This window comes from Sus scrofa, chromosome 3 (assembly GCF_054392235.1).
Source record: "Sus scrofa isolate SSC_HxYL_T2T_F1_AM1 chromosome 3, Sscrofa_HxYL_maternal_Yorkshire_Landrace_v2.0, whole genome shotgun sequence".
In the NCBI taxonomy this organism is placed as follows: domain Eukaryota; kingdom Metazoa; phylum Chordata; class Mammalia; order Artiodactyla; family Suidae; genus Sus; species Sus scrofa.
This window is the reverse complement of record NC_139385.1, coordinates 87,085,152-87,102,245: the sequence shown is the minus strand read 5'-3', so window position 1 is coordinate 87,102,245 and position 17,094 is coordinate 87,085,152. Positions and strand designations below refer to the sequence as shown.

Here is a 17,094-nt window from a genome sequence, read left to right as displayed (position 1 = left end):
GATTAGGAAGATGGTATATATACACAATGGAATACTACTCAGTGATAAAAAAAGAATGAAATAATGCCATTTTCAGCAACATGGATGGAACTAGAGACTCTCCTACTCAGTGAGGTAAGTCAGAAAGAGAAAGACAAATACCATATGATATCACTCATATCTGGAATCTAATATAGGGCACAAATGAACCTTTCCACAGAAAAGAAAATCATGGACTTGGCAAATAGACCTGTGGTTGCCAAATAGACCTGTGGTTGCCAAGGGGGAGGGGGCGGGAGTGGGGTGGATTGGGAATTTGGGGTTAATAAGTGCAGACTATTGCCTTCGGAATGGTTTAGCAATAAGATCCTGCTGTGTAGCACTGGGAACTATATCTAGTCACTTATGAAGGAGCATGATAATGTGAGAAAATATAATGTGTACATGTATGTGTAACTGGGTCACCATGCTGTACAGTAGAAAAAAAAAATCATATTGGGAAATAATAATTAAAAAAACAAAACAAAACAAAAATAAAATGTATCTTACAATTCAAATTTAAAATAAATAAATAAATAAAAGTTAATTTCCAGTAACTTTTCAAAGTAATAAAAGATATTCGTGTGAGAATATTTGAGAACATAGGGAAAATAATATGCTAATTTATTTTAAATTTTAGTGACTATAAGAATCACAGGGTAGCTTGTTAAAAATGCAAACTTCTATACTTTTGCCACAACAGTACTAATTTAGTGGACCTGGGGTGATTCCAAGTCTGAATTTTTTAAAAGTTGCCCAGATAACTTGCATATGATAAAGTATGAAAATCATAACTCTAATTGCTAGAAATACATATGCTGTCTTGTTGCTTGTTATCTTTTTGCCAAAATATCTATAGATCTCCAAGAGTATCTGTAGAATTACTTTATATTAGACTATTAATCAGCATTTGCTGCATATTAAGTCCAAAATTTAATGCCTTAAAACAATAAACAAGTCTGTGAGTCACCTGGGTGATTCTTCTGGGCTGGACGCACTTAGCCGGGGCTGGATAACCTACCATGGCCTCACTTATATGTCTGGTAGTTGTCCTGAATTCAGCTGAGGCAACTGCGATATTCGGGCACGTCTCTCACACAGAAGGCTGGCAAAGGTTTATCCATGGGCCAGGTTCAGGGTTCTAAGGAGCAGCAAGAGAGGGAAAACCCTGTTACAGGAATGCTTTTCAAATCTCCAATTTGGTAATGTTTGCACTGTCTCATTGGCCAAAGGAAGTTAAATGGGTAAATCCAGAGTGAAGGTGGGAAGGAAATGCCCAAGTATATAGATTCAGAAAGGTGAATGATTGCAGCTGTTTTTGCAATGACATAATTTTCATGCTCAGCTGAAAATACAGTTGACTATGGCACATTTGTTTGATAGGAAAAAAATATTGATCTTGGAAATCAAATATCTCAGTTAAACCTGGCATCCACTTAATGGAATGGAAGTGAATTCCACTAGTGGAAGATAGGTAAATCTTTCATCTTCTCAAAGTTTCACTTTCTCCATCTACAAATGTAAATAAATGCTGCTAATACTATCTACCCCACAGAGCTCCTTAGAAAATAAATGAAATATTTATTCTGAAATTGGAAATGCTCTAAAATTCAGGAACTTAGAGAGGTATATGCTCAAGGTGACTATTCTCTACCCCACGAAAATTATTAAAGTATTTGTTAAGTCAAGGAACTTCCTGATACTTCTGTGACTTGACTATTCTCAGTCTAGTCCATCCACAACCTGCTATTATCATTGTTTCCCGTAAAAACCAAAATTGTCATGTCAGTCAACACTTTAGTAAATCTCTGATAGCTCTCCATTTGTTCATCCAACAAAAGCAGAACCAGCATATGAAGACTTCCCTGTCTGGACTCACTCCCCTCCTTGCCTACCTCCTTGATGCTACTGAATTTTGCATCGTTCTCCTTATATTCAGGACCTTGTGATTTCAATATGTAGCCATTCTGTTTCTCCGAAAGCAGAATCTTCTTCTCCTGCATCTTCACCTTGACAAACTTCTACCTATCTTTTAACATCCAGATCAAATGTTCCTAATGTTCCTTCCCTATTCCACAAACATTAATGGGTCAAAAAGCTTTCTCAACTCCTCTAATGTTGACTGTTCTACTTTCCTTTTTTTTTTTTTTTTGTCTTTTTAGGGCCACACCTGCAGCACAGCACATGGAGGCTCCCAGGCGAGGGGTCCAATCAGTTCTGTAGCCACCAGCCTATGCCAGAGCCACAGCAACACTGGATCTGTGCCGTACCTGTGACCTATACACCACAGCTCATGAAAATGCCAGATCCTTAACTCACCAAGCAAGACCAGGGATCACACTTGTGTCCTCATGGATGCTAGTCAGGTTCATTAACCATTGTTGAGCCATGACAGGAACTCCTGTTCTACTTTCTTGATTCCCAAAGGACTGTGTTACTATTATCAGCACTGATGACAGTGTATTATAATTATTGCATGAATGCTGCCTGTCTCCCCAGCTAGACAATGAGCTGTTGCAGTACCAGAAACTATGCAAGTTCTTAGTATATAGATTTGAGCAAAGGAATGAACGAATATTTGACATCTTTTTAAAAACATTTTAATTTTTGAAAAAATGCTCAATCAATAATTATTAGAGAAATGCAAATCAAAACTACAAGGAGGTACCACCTCACACTGGTCAGAATTTCCATCATTATCAAGACAACAAATAAGAAATGATGGAGAGGGTGTGGAGAAAAGGGAACCCTCCTTCGCTCTTGGTGGGAATGTAAATTGGTACAACCACTGTGGAAAACAGCATGGAAGTTCCTCAGGAAACTAAATATAGAACTACCATATGATCCAGCAATCCACTCCTGTGCATATATCTGGAGAAAACCTTCATTCAAAAAGATACATGCACCTGTATATTCATTGCAGCACTATTCACAATAGCCAAGACATGGAAACAACCTAAATGTCCATTGACAGATGAATGGATTAAAAAGATGTGATATATATATATCACATATATATATACACAATGGAATACTATTCAGCCATAAAAAGGACAAAGTAATGCCTTTTGCAGCAACATGGATAGAACTAGAGATTCTCATACTAAGTGAAGTTAAGTCAGAAAGAGAAAGACAAGTACCATATGTCATCACTTATATGTGGAATCTAAAATATGGCACAAAAGATCCTATCTACAAAACAGAAATAGATCACAGACATGGAGAGCAGACTTGTGGTTGCCAGGGAGGAGGGAGGAGGAAGTGGGATGCATGGAGATTTGGGATTAGTAGAAGCAAGCTATTACACTTAGCATAGATAAGCAATGAGGTCCTACTCTACAGCACAGGGAACTATATCCAATCTCTTGGGGTAGAACATGATAGAAGATACTATGAGAAAAAGAAGGTACATATGTGTGACCAGCTCACTATGCTGTACAGCAGAAATTGACATAACACTGTAAACAACTATATTTTAACAAAAAGAACTTTTTATTCTGAAATAATTTTAAACTTACAAAAGAGTTGCAAGAACAGTACAAAGAATTCTCATCTACCCTTCACCCAGATTCACCAATTATTAACAATTAACTACATTTTCTCTATCACTCCTCCACATTCTCTCTTATACAGATAATTTTTTTTCCTGAACCCACTGAGAGAGAGATGCAGAAAACTTGCAACTTTACCTATAGAGAGCATATATTCATTTAGAACGAGGGCATTCTCCTACATAACTAAGGGACATTTATTTGGAAAGTTTAATATTGATATGATACAATTATCTAATCTACAATCCATATGTAATTTCTCCAATTTTCCCAGCATTTGACTCCTTTATCCCTTCCCTCATTGGCCAGATTATGGATATTTCACAAACCATACCCAGCCCCCTGGATTTCCCTTTGCCAACACTGATTACAGTCTGAACTCCCAGTGTTCTTGACCAGTGAGTGACCCATTCTCACATCCGAAAGTCAGTTACAGGTTTATCCTTAGGTTACCTACCAAAATTTGGACCCCCTGCCTTTGCTAATCTCTGTTTACTTCCTACTCCATCTGCATCTTTTATACTACCCTTGACATTATAATGATGCTACTCAAATATATAGTGACGATCCAAGAAATAGTGGAGGAACCGATCCTTTGAACCTTATGAAACTGATCCATGAACCTTATGAAATATTTTTCTCTCAAATACAGCTAGAAACTGTGACTCACATAGATTAAATAACTTACCCAGTATCACACAACTAAATATGCGGCATATGGGATTTTAACCTGTTTCATCTGACCCAAAAGTAAATCTCTTCTGCTCCTTAAACTCTACCACAATAGTTTGGCAATATATAGGCTTGAGCTTCTTTTCCAAAGGCTAACATCCAGGAAAGCAAAAGCTATGATTTGGGGACCATTAAAGGTTTACACTTTCCTAGTTTGACTATGAATCTCTGACCTTAATATCAAGAAAAAATGTTAAGAAGTTGTAAATCAATTTAAAACAAAGCATCTAGGCATGAAATTGTATGTTGATGGTATTATATTAATAGCTATTTTGCCTTCCAGGTTTCTCATTCATCTAATGTTTTAGAGTAAATATGATATAAGAATATAAGGGTCACTTCAAACAAATATCTATAGAAGTCCCTCTGCTTGAACTTGTAAGTTCAAGATTTTATCTCCCTCTGGGCAAGAAGAAAACTTTTGTTTTTCATTTTTACTAAAAATAATAATTATGGGTAAAATAATATAGTTTAAAAGAACTGGTTCTTATTCCATCTTTGGAATTTCCCACCCTATAAATCCTTTCTGTCTTGGGGAAATATGACATAATGATTTGAAAGAAAGCAAAAAAAAAAAAACAACAAAAAAAACATGTTTAAGGCCAGAAGTTAATTGAATAAAACCTTGGATTCTGATGTGTTTTTGTTTTATGGTTGATTAACTTGTTTTAATACCAAAAAAAAAAAAAATGCATAGGAAACCCAATTATCATGTTACTTAATCTGAGTTATTCGTTGACTTCTATTAGTTCCTGGATATCTCATTGACCAAGTTATAGTTCCTACTATGATGCATAAGAGAGACTGAGTTTGTTTTGAAAGAAAAATATAAAGTCAACATATGAATAATTGCCCCACATCAGAAAGATTAAACTCTTAAATTCTTGGATCCTAACACCCAAGTTCATTATCTCCAGTTACCAATTTCCTCCTGACCCAAAGAAAAGGATAGATAGTATGATGATGAAGGTCCTAATATTTTTCTATACTTGGCTTGTTTTCTACTAGTATGTCTACTACCACCTCATTGTGGTCTTGTTTAAAATAAAGACATTGGAGTTCGTGTCGTGGCACAGTGGTTAATGAATCCGATTAGGAACCATGAGGTTGCGGGTTTGATCCCGGGCCTTGCTCAGTGGGTTAACGATCCGGCGTTGCCGTGAGCGGTGGGGTACGTCACAGATGCAACTCGGATCCCGCTTTGCTGTGGCTCTGGCACGGTCCGGCGGCTACAGCTCCGATTCGACCCCTAGCCTGGGAACCTCCATATGCCACGGGAGCGGCCCAAGAAATGGCAAAAAGACACACACACAAAAAAAATAAAAAATAAAGACATTGTGGAGTTTGCACTGTGGCACAGTGGGTTAATGATCCGGCTTGTCGCTGTGGCAGCGCCGGTTTGATCCCCAGCCCAGCACAGTGGGATAACCACCCTGCAGCATTTTTGTATCTGTAGTGTACAGCGCATCTCTAGCGCAGATTCAATCCCTGGCCCAGGGAACTTCCATGTGCCACAGATGCAGTCAAAAAATGAAGTAAAATAAAATAAAATAGACATTGATGCAAGCTGCAAGGCTGCAAATAAAGAAGGTAGAAGAGGTAATAACTGAAATCATGGGAGCTCTCATTCTGGAGCCTGCCAAGCACATGTAAAAGACAACATTGGCAAGCACTCGATTTACTGATTCTCTCTCTATCAAAAAAAATACCTACTCATCTATTAGGTGGACAGCGTTCTTCAGTTTCTGGAGGGAAGCAAGGGGGGTGACTAAACACAGGCCCCCTAAAGAACTACTGAAAATTCCTATGTCATTCTTTATAGTAGGAATTTTAACTTCATATGAGCTCCAGGAATAAATTTTAGGGAGCCTGAGAATGTCCCTAAATTTTAGGGAGTTGTTTGCAAAAAAAATTTTTGTCATTTTCTGGTGAGAGTTTCCAAAAGATTTGTCAGAATATCACAGAACTCTGTGACCCATAATAAACTAGATTAAGAACAAACACATCTATGTTCTTCAAACGTCTAGGCATAGATATTTTTCTGGGACACCAGAAAACCATAAGGACGAAGAGAGTAACAGGTAAAGCCAAAGAAGCATAAACTCTGACTTTTCCTACTGCAAATGGAGGCAACATGGACCATCCCTTTCAAGCACAGAATTGTAGGAAACTGAGCTGGCAGATTGGCTAGAATGGAAGAAGCTCTTATAATCCTCAGACTTGCCATTCCTTGCCCAGATGAGCAATGCAGAACCCTCTGTAGGGTGACTCTTTTTAGTATCAAATATTTAGGAGAAGAGCACTGAAGCCATTGAGTTACTGAGCTCTATGAATTTAACCTGATGTGTGTCTTCTGCAGATATTTTAGTTGAACGGTTGATCTGTGCAAGGTATAGTACCAGACACAGAAGATATATGGTAAACCAAACAGAAATGAGAAGGGAAAAATAAGCAAACCTTGATGCAGCCAAATTTGTAAGGGCATTAAGACAGGATGAAAACTCTTTGAGATGTTTTACTAATCACGAATTCTCCCAAAGCCATAGAATTTTAGAACTAGAATAAAATTTAATAATCACCTAATCCTCTCATTTTGTAATAAAGAAACTAAGAGCCTTGTTCAGGATCATTTAGTTCAGGAGACAAAGCTTGGCCTGCATCTTGGGTTTTCCTTCATCTGGCCCATTCATCTCTCCACTGTTTCAGATTATTATTCCACAGTCTGTCTATCTTCCCTTTGATTTGCAGAATCAACCAATTTCAGAAATCCCTGCAGCTCCCTCAAGTACTTAGATGCCATTATACCATCACTGGAACTCTTTCCGCTGAACATCGAGGCTCCCATTTCACGTGCCAAGCAGGGAGATAATTCAGAATTAATGGTTAAGTACACAGAATGTCAAAAGATAGGACCTGACCAATCCAAAAGCTAGAATAATTTCCACATGTAACCCCAGCCTTTGCTCTGAAACAGAAGCATCCCTGGCTCTTTAAAATCATAGCTTCCACTGGTCCACTCCCTCATGATGTCATACACAGTTTGATGTTGTCTGGGCAACTTGGAAAACAGACGGCTTCCTCCATTGTTTAATTCCCTTCCCTAAGTAAGATCCTGAGGCAACCAGGCTTCATTAGTTCAGGTGCTAGCCTCAGGGAACTACTTGTTTTAATTAGAGGGATGAAATGGCATTTTAATTGTGCACAATGATTAATAAACATGCCGAGCCGCTGCATAATGGTCTACTGCTTGAGGAGCTTTCGCCCTCATTCCTGATACATCTACATCCATTAACTGATTGTTAGCCAGGTTGAGCGCTATCAAGCTCTTCCTCCAACCAAATTGTATGTTGTCTGTCCTCCAATTTGTCTGCTAATAATAATTATCAGAGCTAAGTCCTTTCTTTTCTAGTATCAGAGAGACAAGACTAGAATGGAGAGGGCTTACCAAGGGGTATATGGTCTATGTAATTTATTTCACTAAACTTCCTTGTAAAAGGGTGATAATAATAGTACCGACTTGACAGGGCTTTGCAAAGATTAAATGAGACAATGCATGCAAAGCACTTAGCTGAGTGCTGGCCCGGACTAAGAGCTCTGAAAGTGCTAGCTGCCATTATCATTAGTAGGATTATTGTTACCAGCCTCATCATTAACTTCATCCTCATCATCAGCTTCTTCACTCTCATCACAACCAGCATCTTGATCAAGATTAGACCCTTAAATCTGCTAACCACAACCTCCCACTTGGATAAACAGCAAGGTCAGCTTACTGTATAGCAGGGAACTTTGTACAATATCCTGTGATAAACCATAATGGAAAACAATATAAAAACAAGAAGGTATATATATGTATAACTGAATCATGTTGCTGTACAGCAGCAACTACCACATTGTAAATAAACTATACTTCAATTTAAAAAAAAATTAGGAGTTCCCGTTGTGGCTCAGTGGTAACAAACCCAACCAGTATACATGAGGATGCGGGTTCGATCCCTGGCCTCACTCAGTGTGTTAAGGATCTGGCATGGCCACGAGCTGCAGCATAGGTCTCAGATGCAGCTCGGATCCAGTGTTGCTGTGGCTGTGGTGTAGACCAGCAACTGCAGCTCTGATTCAACCCCTAGCTTAAGAACTGCCATGGGCTGCACCTATGGCCTTAAAAAAAAAAAAGTAGATACTTAGATGTAGATCAGACTCTTAGAGTTTGTGGTGTCCACTATATCACATATAATTCAGGAATAATTTTCTGAAGGGTGAGATTGACTAGAGATTTTTCCCATTTCTCCTGTGTGTTGTTTGAGAGTAGTTTGTAATGACATATGGGAGATGTGCACAAAGAAGAGCACGTATCTTAAAGACTTAATCTTACCTTCTCAGTAGCTAAATAAAATCCTAGGTTCATATCTAAACTTCAATGAAAACAGAAAACATAAAACTGGATTATAAAACAACTTCCCTATAAAGTTGCATGTACTTGGGATTTGTAACAGTTTTTTTGACAATTATTATTTGGTGACGTTATAGCTACTTTCCCTAATGCTGTCACTAGTAAGTTGTTTTCCTTTGTGTCTCTTGGAAATGGTTCCTCAAGGTCACATGTCTATCTCCAAGCCATTTACTTTCCTTGATTTGGGGGGAATAAATCTTAATGAAACCCAGGACAGTGGCCACTATTCGGTATTTTTTAAATGGCTATTGTAATGTTGGATAATATGCAACTGACCTTGTTCCTTAGCCTGAATTATTAATAGCATTTAAAAAAAAAAAAGATAGGTGGTCTTCTGATCTACCTATTCTTCCATTTGTACATGCTACCATAACTGCACAATACAATTGACTACACACCCAAGAAGAGTAGATATGACTGAGCCTCATAGAAGCTAAATGTCGGAACAGCTTTCTATCCCCCCAAATGTTAAGGACTTCATGGAAATAAGTCTGCCTCACTGAAGATGTTTTCCTGTACACAGGGACATTACAGTTCACTGAAGCAGATATGATTGATTACATGGGCCACCTTTTACCTTGCCCCAGGGCACTTCTAATTCTTGTTGTAGCTCCTTTAAGGGCACACGATTGCCCCCAAGAATCAAAGGGGAGAGGTGAGTGAAATTTCTTGACTATGGTAGGGCAGAGAAAAAGGTTTGAAAATAGATGTTCAATTTGAAATATCTAGAGCAGGGAAGAAAGCAAAAGAAAACTAAATTTGTGTGGTTACCTTCCCATTTCCCCAGCAAGGAAGTCTTTAAGATCACTTACCTGAACTCCTACTGAACTATAACTACACACTCATTAAAATGGCTAACATGAAAACTACGGACCATAGGAAGTGTTATTGAGAATGTAAAGGAACTGAAACTCTCACATACTGCTGGGGGTACCCTACACTTTCACAACGTAAAATGGTACTTTGGAAAATAGTCTGTCTGTTCTCAAAAACTACAACATTCTACTCCTAGGCATTAACCTGTAAAATGGAAGCATATGTCCATACCAAGACATTTAAAATATAGAAATTTCTTTGCAAAAGCCCCAAATTAGAAACCAAAATGCTCTTCAAACAGTGGAACAAAGTGAGGTGCACTCATCCAAAGGTGGAATACTTAACAGCAAGAGGAGAGAATGTACTATTGATACATGCAGTAACATGGACAAATCTCAAAATAATTATACTCAGTGAAAGAAGCCAGACAGAACTATAGTGACAGAAAACAGCAGTGGTTGCTGCAGAAGAGTGTGTGTGTGTGGGGGGGGTTGTCAAGATAGATTACAAAGGGGCATGAGAAGACCTTTGGGGGTGATGCATATACTCACTATATTGAATGGGGTGATGGCTTCAGGGGTGTATATATATGCAAAATGTATCAGATATCATACTTTAAATACACACAGCTTGTTGAATGTCAATTATACCTCAGTAAAGCTGTAATAAATTAAACAAGTAGATAAAATCTCTTTTCTGAAATTTTTTGAGCATAATATCTGTATTAATAGGACTACTGATTGGAATGGACTTTTCTCTGAAACAGTCACAACATAATGTATTAATCTCTGGTGAACACATATACATTTTCTATGAAAGCTTTTCTTATGTAAAGAAATAAGCTCATGAAAACCAATGCCCTTATGTATACATAGACGTTATTAAATATACTGAGAAGACTGCCTTAATAAACAACCATAGTGATAGAATAATAGCTGAATAAATATGCTTATGATAAACTCTTACCTGATTAGGTTCTTTTGAATAACTAGCCAGTAATTATCATGCTAAATAAGGATGTTGATTATGCTTCTAATTTTTTTCTCCAATTTGAGAAGAGCCTGTGAAGAGAGACTTTTCTGAAGAACGTGACTTTACTACCTGACCAATCATCTCTTGTCCAATGCCTTAACATAGCAGAGTCAGCCAGTCCTAGACTGCATTGAGTCAGTCAATCCATTAATGGATCCTTTATTCCAATGTATCTCGTCTTCACATGATTTACTTTCACTTTCTTACCTTCATTTGACATGTCTTCCAATTTTCCTGTGGGCTTTACAATGTTGAGATATTGGAGAACAGTCCAAGAATATTCATTTAAGATATGCCCATATTTTTAATGCACCATTTTCTTTCAAAACACTTCAAGCTCTAGAAAAGCAATTCATAATAAAATATTTTTTAAAAGGTGTTTTTTGAGAAACTTACTAACTTGGGGAAAAAGTCTAAAACGTAATGTAGACTGATCAAACCAGATGCATATATATTTATAATATACTACTGCTAAATGTATAATATCCATGAATGCTCTTTAATAATCAGGAAATATGTAGATTAAAATATTTTAGATGCATCTGTTTAAATTGATTACATTGATTAGTTTAATGTTATTCTCTCTATGTTAGGAATTCAACATAGGTATTGCGTGCTCACATAATAAAAACTATCAGAGCGATAGTTTAAAACTATCTCAGTGGTGAAAGAAAGAGGGAGAAATAAAGAGAAATAAAAAGAAAGTGAAAGAAAGAAAAGGCGAAAGGAGGGAGAGAGGGAGGAAGGAAGGAAAGAACAGAGGGAAGGAGAGAGGGAGGAAGGGAATGTTAATGCAAAGAGGGATTTTAAACAGTGTCTTAAAAAGACAGGGCTAGAAAATTAAATGCACAAATTGATAACAAGTGCTGGAGAAGCCCTAATTTTCTCATCAGATATTGATGTAACCTTGAAGTCAGCTGACCTCCCCTTCTCTTGCTATTTTGTCTACCGCATTCACCATGACTCACATTTTGGCATCCCTTCTGCTTCTCCTCCCATACCACTCCCTATCCCTAAATAAAACTCGATAAGAAAAATAATTCAGAGTAAGCAATGGAGACAACTGATGATGTTTCAGGAGTTAGACAAGGTACTTTATGCCACAGTCCCCAATCATGTGACACTGACCTTCCTCCAAGTGCTGTCTCCTATACTTTGCAGCTGAAATTATTTTTTCTACTCTTCTTTCAAATATGGCTCCCCTCTCCTTTATTTTACAGAGCAATTTACCTCCACCTGAACCTATATGCTCATAGACAAAACAAAATGCATGCAGTTAATGTCTCTCCACCTTTAGAAAACATGCCCATGTTGTTATTGGAGTTTGCCTTTGGAGTCTTCTGTACTCAAGTGACTTATCAAAAGCTTCTCCTGAACATGCTCTATGACCTTCACAAAAGGAACCTCCCCACCATTGGCTAAGTTTATGGAAGAGTTATCATATCATTTTATGGACATAGGTGTAACAATCATTTTGCTGTTACACCTGACCCTAATACAACATTGTAAATCAACTATACCTCAATAAAAATAAATTAAAGAATATTTTTTAAAAAAACAAAAACAAACAAACAAAATCCTTGGTTTTACAACACTGGGTAGGGGAAGCATTTTGGCCAGACTGAGCAGTTTTCCCATAAAGTACTTAGGCAACATTGACATAAACTCTTCCAAACATTATAATCCTATTAAATCTTGCATGTTTACACTTTCCCAGTCTCATTTTAGCCCACATTAGGGTTCTATCAATGGGTTTTGGTAACACAGCTCCTGGAGTTCTCACATCAAGAAGTCCCAGAAACTTCTCTCCATCCTCTTGTCATTTTACCCATTCCTGTGTAAAAGGACTTGGGTCCCCAGTGAGGGGTTGAGCCAAGGGACCCAGGCTCTTTGTCAGGGAGGCAGAAACTATGCATTTCTAACAGGGTTCCAGAGCATCCTGATGCTGGTTTGGAGATTACACTAGAGTAACAAGCAACAAAGAAATCTGTCAAATTCTTAGACACCAAGTTCCCTTGAAGTCCAGCCCTATCTTCCAGTGGCCTATATGAACATTCCAATCTAGTTTGTGTAGTACTTGCTCATGTACTGAACACCCTTTGAGTATTTTGACTTCAATCTCTTTATTCATTTCCTCTACCTCCTTTTGTTTCTTTGCAGTTAAATTTTTTTTTCAATAATAAACTTAAATCTCAGTTTGTCCAGGCAGAATTTCTTGTGACCAAATATAAAACAATTGTTCTTTCCCTGATCATTCCTATATCTCCTCAAGAGACGATAACGTCTTTGTTAAAAGAGCTTTTTACTAAACAGAAGAGCGAAATAAACGGATGAGTAAGTAACATAGCAGCAGAGAATGCGGTGGTGTGTAAAATTACATAAGGAAAGAGAAATCGAAATTCCTTTGAAAAATTTCAGAATTGATAAAGGATTTTCATCCTTTTCTTTTACTACATTTAACTACAAAGATATTTCTGGGCCAATTGCAGAAACAAAGTTTGGAATTTGTGGATTGTCATAGGTCAAGGATCATCCAATTTTTTTTTGTTTCAAATAATAAATATTTTAGACTTTGTGGTTTCTATGGCAACTACTCAATTCTACCATTATTGCAGAAATGCAGACATTGGCAACATATAAACAAAAGGACAAGGTAGTATTCAATAATACTTTATTTACAAAAAAAAAAAAGGCACCAGGCAAATTTGGCCTACCTGTACTGGTTTTCCAATCCCTATCAGAGATGATGTCCAAATATTATATTCTAAACCAAGAAGAGAACCCACAGAATGGGAGAAAATCTTTGCAAATGAAGCAACTGACAAGGGATTAATCTCAAAAATATACAAATATCTCACGCAGCTTTATATCAAAAAAACACCCACCCAATTAAAAAAAAATGGGCAGAAGGTCTAAATAGACATTTCTCCAAAGAAGACAGACAGATGATCAAACAGACTGGGTTCCCTTCTCCCTTTCTCCATGGTATTTATACTAATAGCAAAATCCAGTTGACAATAAAAATCAAAGAAATGTAAACAAATAAATGTGTTTATTTCATAGATGCCCACTTTTATTTACAGTCTCAAATGAGGGAGTTCCTCTCATGGCTCAGTGATAATGGACCCAACTAGTATCCATTAAGATGTGCATTTGATCCCTGGCCTTGCTTAGTAGGTTAAGGATCCAACATTGCAACGAGCTGTGGTGTAGGTCACAGATGGGGCTTGGATCTGGTGTGGATGTGGCATAGGCCATCAGCTGTAGCTCCAATTCAACCTCCAGGCTGAGAACTTCCAGGCAGCAGGTGCAGCCCTAAAAATCAAGTGGCGGCGGGGGGGAAGAATTTGGTTTTCTCTCTCATTAAGAGAAAAAATTTCTCAGACTACTGATCTGCTTTTTGTAACAGAGTGTAAGTAATCTGTTACCTTTCTATATTTGCCTTTGAAACCTTTTGTTGTTACTGATTAAGTGGATAACTATTGTTCCTCAGTGATTTCAGGTCCTTTTTGACCAAATGTTTTGAAAATTTTTGATATCTTCAACAAACTTCCTCAAGTCAAATTCTAAATAAAGTCCTTCCAGCTAACTTTGAGATTTTTCCAAGGTCTCATAAAACATCTCAAAGAGAGATATTAAACTAGTTAGATATTAAACTAGTTAATTTATATGAAAAGTATTGTCAAATAAGTGATGATAAACCTTAGGTTACACTGCACGAATGTTATTTTACATGTGTTGAAAAATTATATAAACTTCCTAAAAATATGGTATTTCCTGATAAAATATTACCAATCGTCATTCAGATTATCTTAAAATTTTTATGTATCACAGAAATAACCAAGTTTCTTTGTCAATTTTATTATAATGAATCAACTCTTTAACCATATCATTTTAAGTCCTTTGTCATTTATAGACAGTTACTGTTTTGTTCTGATGCTTTTACAAAAATGCTTCATCTTCAAAAGCACTCATAGAAAAAACTTTTTGACAAATATACTTTCTGATAACTTTCAGATCTTACCACTGAACTGAATAAGAAATTACAAAACTTTAATGGAAAACCTAATGGCTTCATAAAAGTGCTAACAAAAGATCACAATCAACAAGAATTAATTACATAGAACTGAATGAACTGATAAATATAATTATAATTCTCATTACTTTTTGTCTGAAATATTACTGGCTTTTTAATCTTTGTTTTCCAGGTATAGAGAAACCTTTTATCTTAAGCTAACTATGATTTACAGCAATTTGGTAAATTATACCTTTGTGTCAGAATTGAAACATTTACGATTTTCTTCCTACTTGATCCCTCCAGAATTTGGAAACCCTTAGAGAGTATCCTTATTTTCATGGCACTATAGTTTTATATAAGTTCACTAAGAATCTCTAGTCCTTGTAAGAGGCCACAATTGGAAAATGAGTTACATTACCAAGGCTTTGACTAGAATGCCATAATTGACAATGTACATCAAATCAGATATGACCAGAGAGTGTCAAGGACCTAAGACTGACTTTATGGAGCCATACAGCCCCTTGGAAAAATAGCCTGCCTTGCTTACAGGGTTCCCAGCAGCCTTACCAGGTGAGTAAGGGAGGTCACTTCCTGGCAGGTGCAAGAACCTTAGGATATTTTGAGGGTCTCAAGAAGAGAGATGTTCACCCAAATCTATGGATATTATAAGCAAATGGATGGTAAGTTCTTGGCTTGGCTTCTTGGCCTCAAGAGGCATTTAAAAATTCAATCTGGAAGTTCTTTATGGAAAGTTCCAGTAAAGCAGGCTTAAAAGAGTATATGGGACTTCCCCTCATGGCTCAGCAGAAATGAATCTGACTAGTATCCATGAGGACACAGGTTCAATCTCTGGCCTCGCTCAGTAGGTTAAGGATCTGGCATTGCCGTGAGCTGTGGTATAGGTCACAGACATAGGCCAGTGGCCACAGCTCCAGTTCAACCCCTTAGCTTCAACCCCATAGTCTGGGACTCTCCATACGCCACAGCTGTAGCCCTAAAAAAAAAAAAAAAGAGTATGTGAAGAGTATATGGTCAATGTCTATTCTAGCTAGGCTTATGTAAATAATCAAGCTAATTTTATTGAAAACTAGACTTATTCTGCAAACGAATTAGCCTAAATTAGGCTATTTTTGATAAAATCTCAGCTAACTTTGAAAAGTTAGGGTGATTTTATTTTACTTTATTTTTTGTCTTTTTAGGGCCATACTCGAGGCATATGGAGGCTCCCAGGATAGGGGTCAAACTGGAGTGGTAGCTGCCAGCCTACACCACACCCACAGCAACGTGGGATCCCATCCACGTCTATGACCTACACCACAGTTCAAGGCAATGCCAGATCCTTAACCCACTGAGTGAGGCCAGGAATCAAACCTGCATCCTGATGGATACTAGTCAGATTCATTTCCACCGAGCCACAATGGGAACTCCCAAAATGAAGGTGATTTTAAAGAGAGAAAATTTAGTCTCAGGAGAAACTATTATACATAGTTGTGGATATTAGGTTCTAGTTCTGTTCATTGTCTTTTGAGATTTTGTTTCTCAACCTGTGAACTGTACTGGGTTCTGAATTCTTCTGAGTTTCTTCAGTTACTTGGTTACAGCTCTCCAAACAAACATTTCCAGTTTTTCACCTACTTTTGACTTGGGCTCATTGAGAACTAAAGCTGCCCTTTTGCTAAAGCCCTGCAAACAGAAGCTGAGCAAGTTGTTATAAACTTGAGATTTTACCACAGTAGCCCATGTTTAGATGATTTTCATGCCTGTTGCTGTTAAGCCACTCAGAAAGTTGACCCGAACACCTGATGACATCATCAGAGACATTCAAACTACAAACCAGGAAAATCCATCGGATTGTCTCCGCCTGTCCTCAGTCCACCCTAAGATGCTTTGAACCTGATACCCAGAAGTGTTCCTAACTGGCAGCTCTCAGGACTCAGACTCTAGGTTTCTAATTTACTCCAACCGTTTAACCTTTGTTTTTCTTTTATCTCCACAGTAATACCTCTTAAAAATATCTGATTGCTTGCCCCTTATAAGCCTAACTTTATAAGCCCACATGCAGCACTGCCTTCTGAAATGAGTTTACCTGAACTCACCTATTGTCAGACTGAGATTGGCCTCATGAGACATAAAGCAATCAACCGCCGGAATTGTGAAACTTCTTCGAGAAGTTTCAAAAGCAGGATTGTTAGAGCAACAAAATCTGCCACCCCAAGACAAATCTCTTTGGCATGTTGATTAATTTAGGCTGATTTTTTTTCCCCAAGATATAGAAGATTCAGGGAGTCTTTTTGTTTGTTTCATTTTATTTTCCTCTCCCTTAGCTGCCTATAGCATTTGATAAGGAGTCTGTTCCCAGAATTGAGCTATCACCAGAGATACCTCCAAAGAATATGGGCTAAGTGTGGTGGAGGAAACTCAGCAGAGCCTAGGGATCAGAGTCCACTCTGTGTCCCACCATCTCTGTATGGCCCAGCAAG

The 17,094-nt window shown here is 37.6% G+C and overlaps 1 long non-coding RNA gene across 1 annotated transcript in view; it reads right to left on the bottom strand.

Moving 5' to 3' along the window:
* The window catches only part of LOC110259995 (uncharacterized), a 35,148-nt gene that overhangs the window by 11,527 nt on the left and 6,527 nt on the right, over positions 1-17,094 (bottom strand). Inside the window, exons 3-4 of the long non-coding RNA XR_014839689.1 lie at positions 10,804-10,935; positions 1,040-1,159 (exon numbers count right to left, since the gene is read on the bottom strand). This is a non-coding gene — a long non-coding RNA (uncharacterized LOC110259995). The remainder of the gene's footprint in view (positions 1-1,039; positions 1,160-10,803; positions 10,936-17,094) is intronic.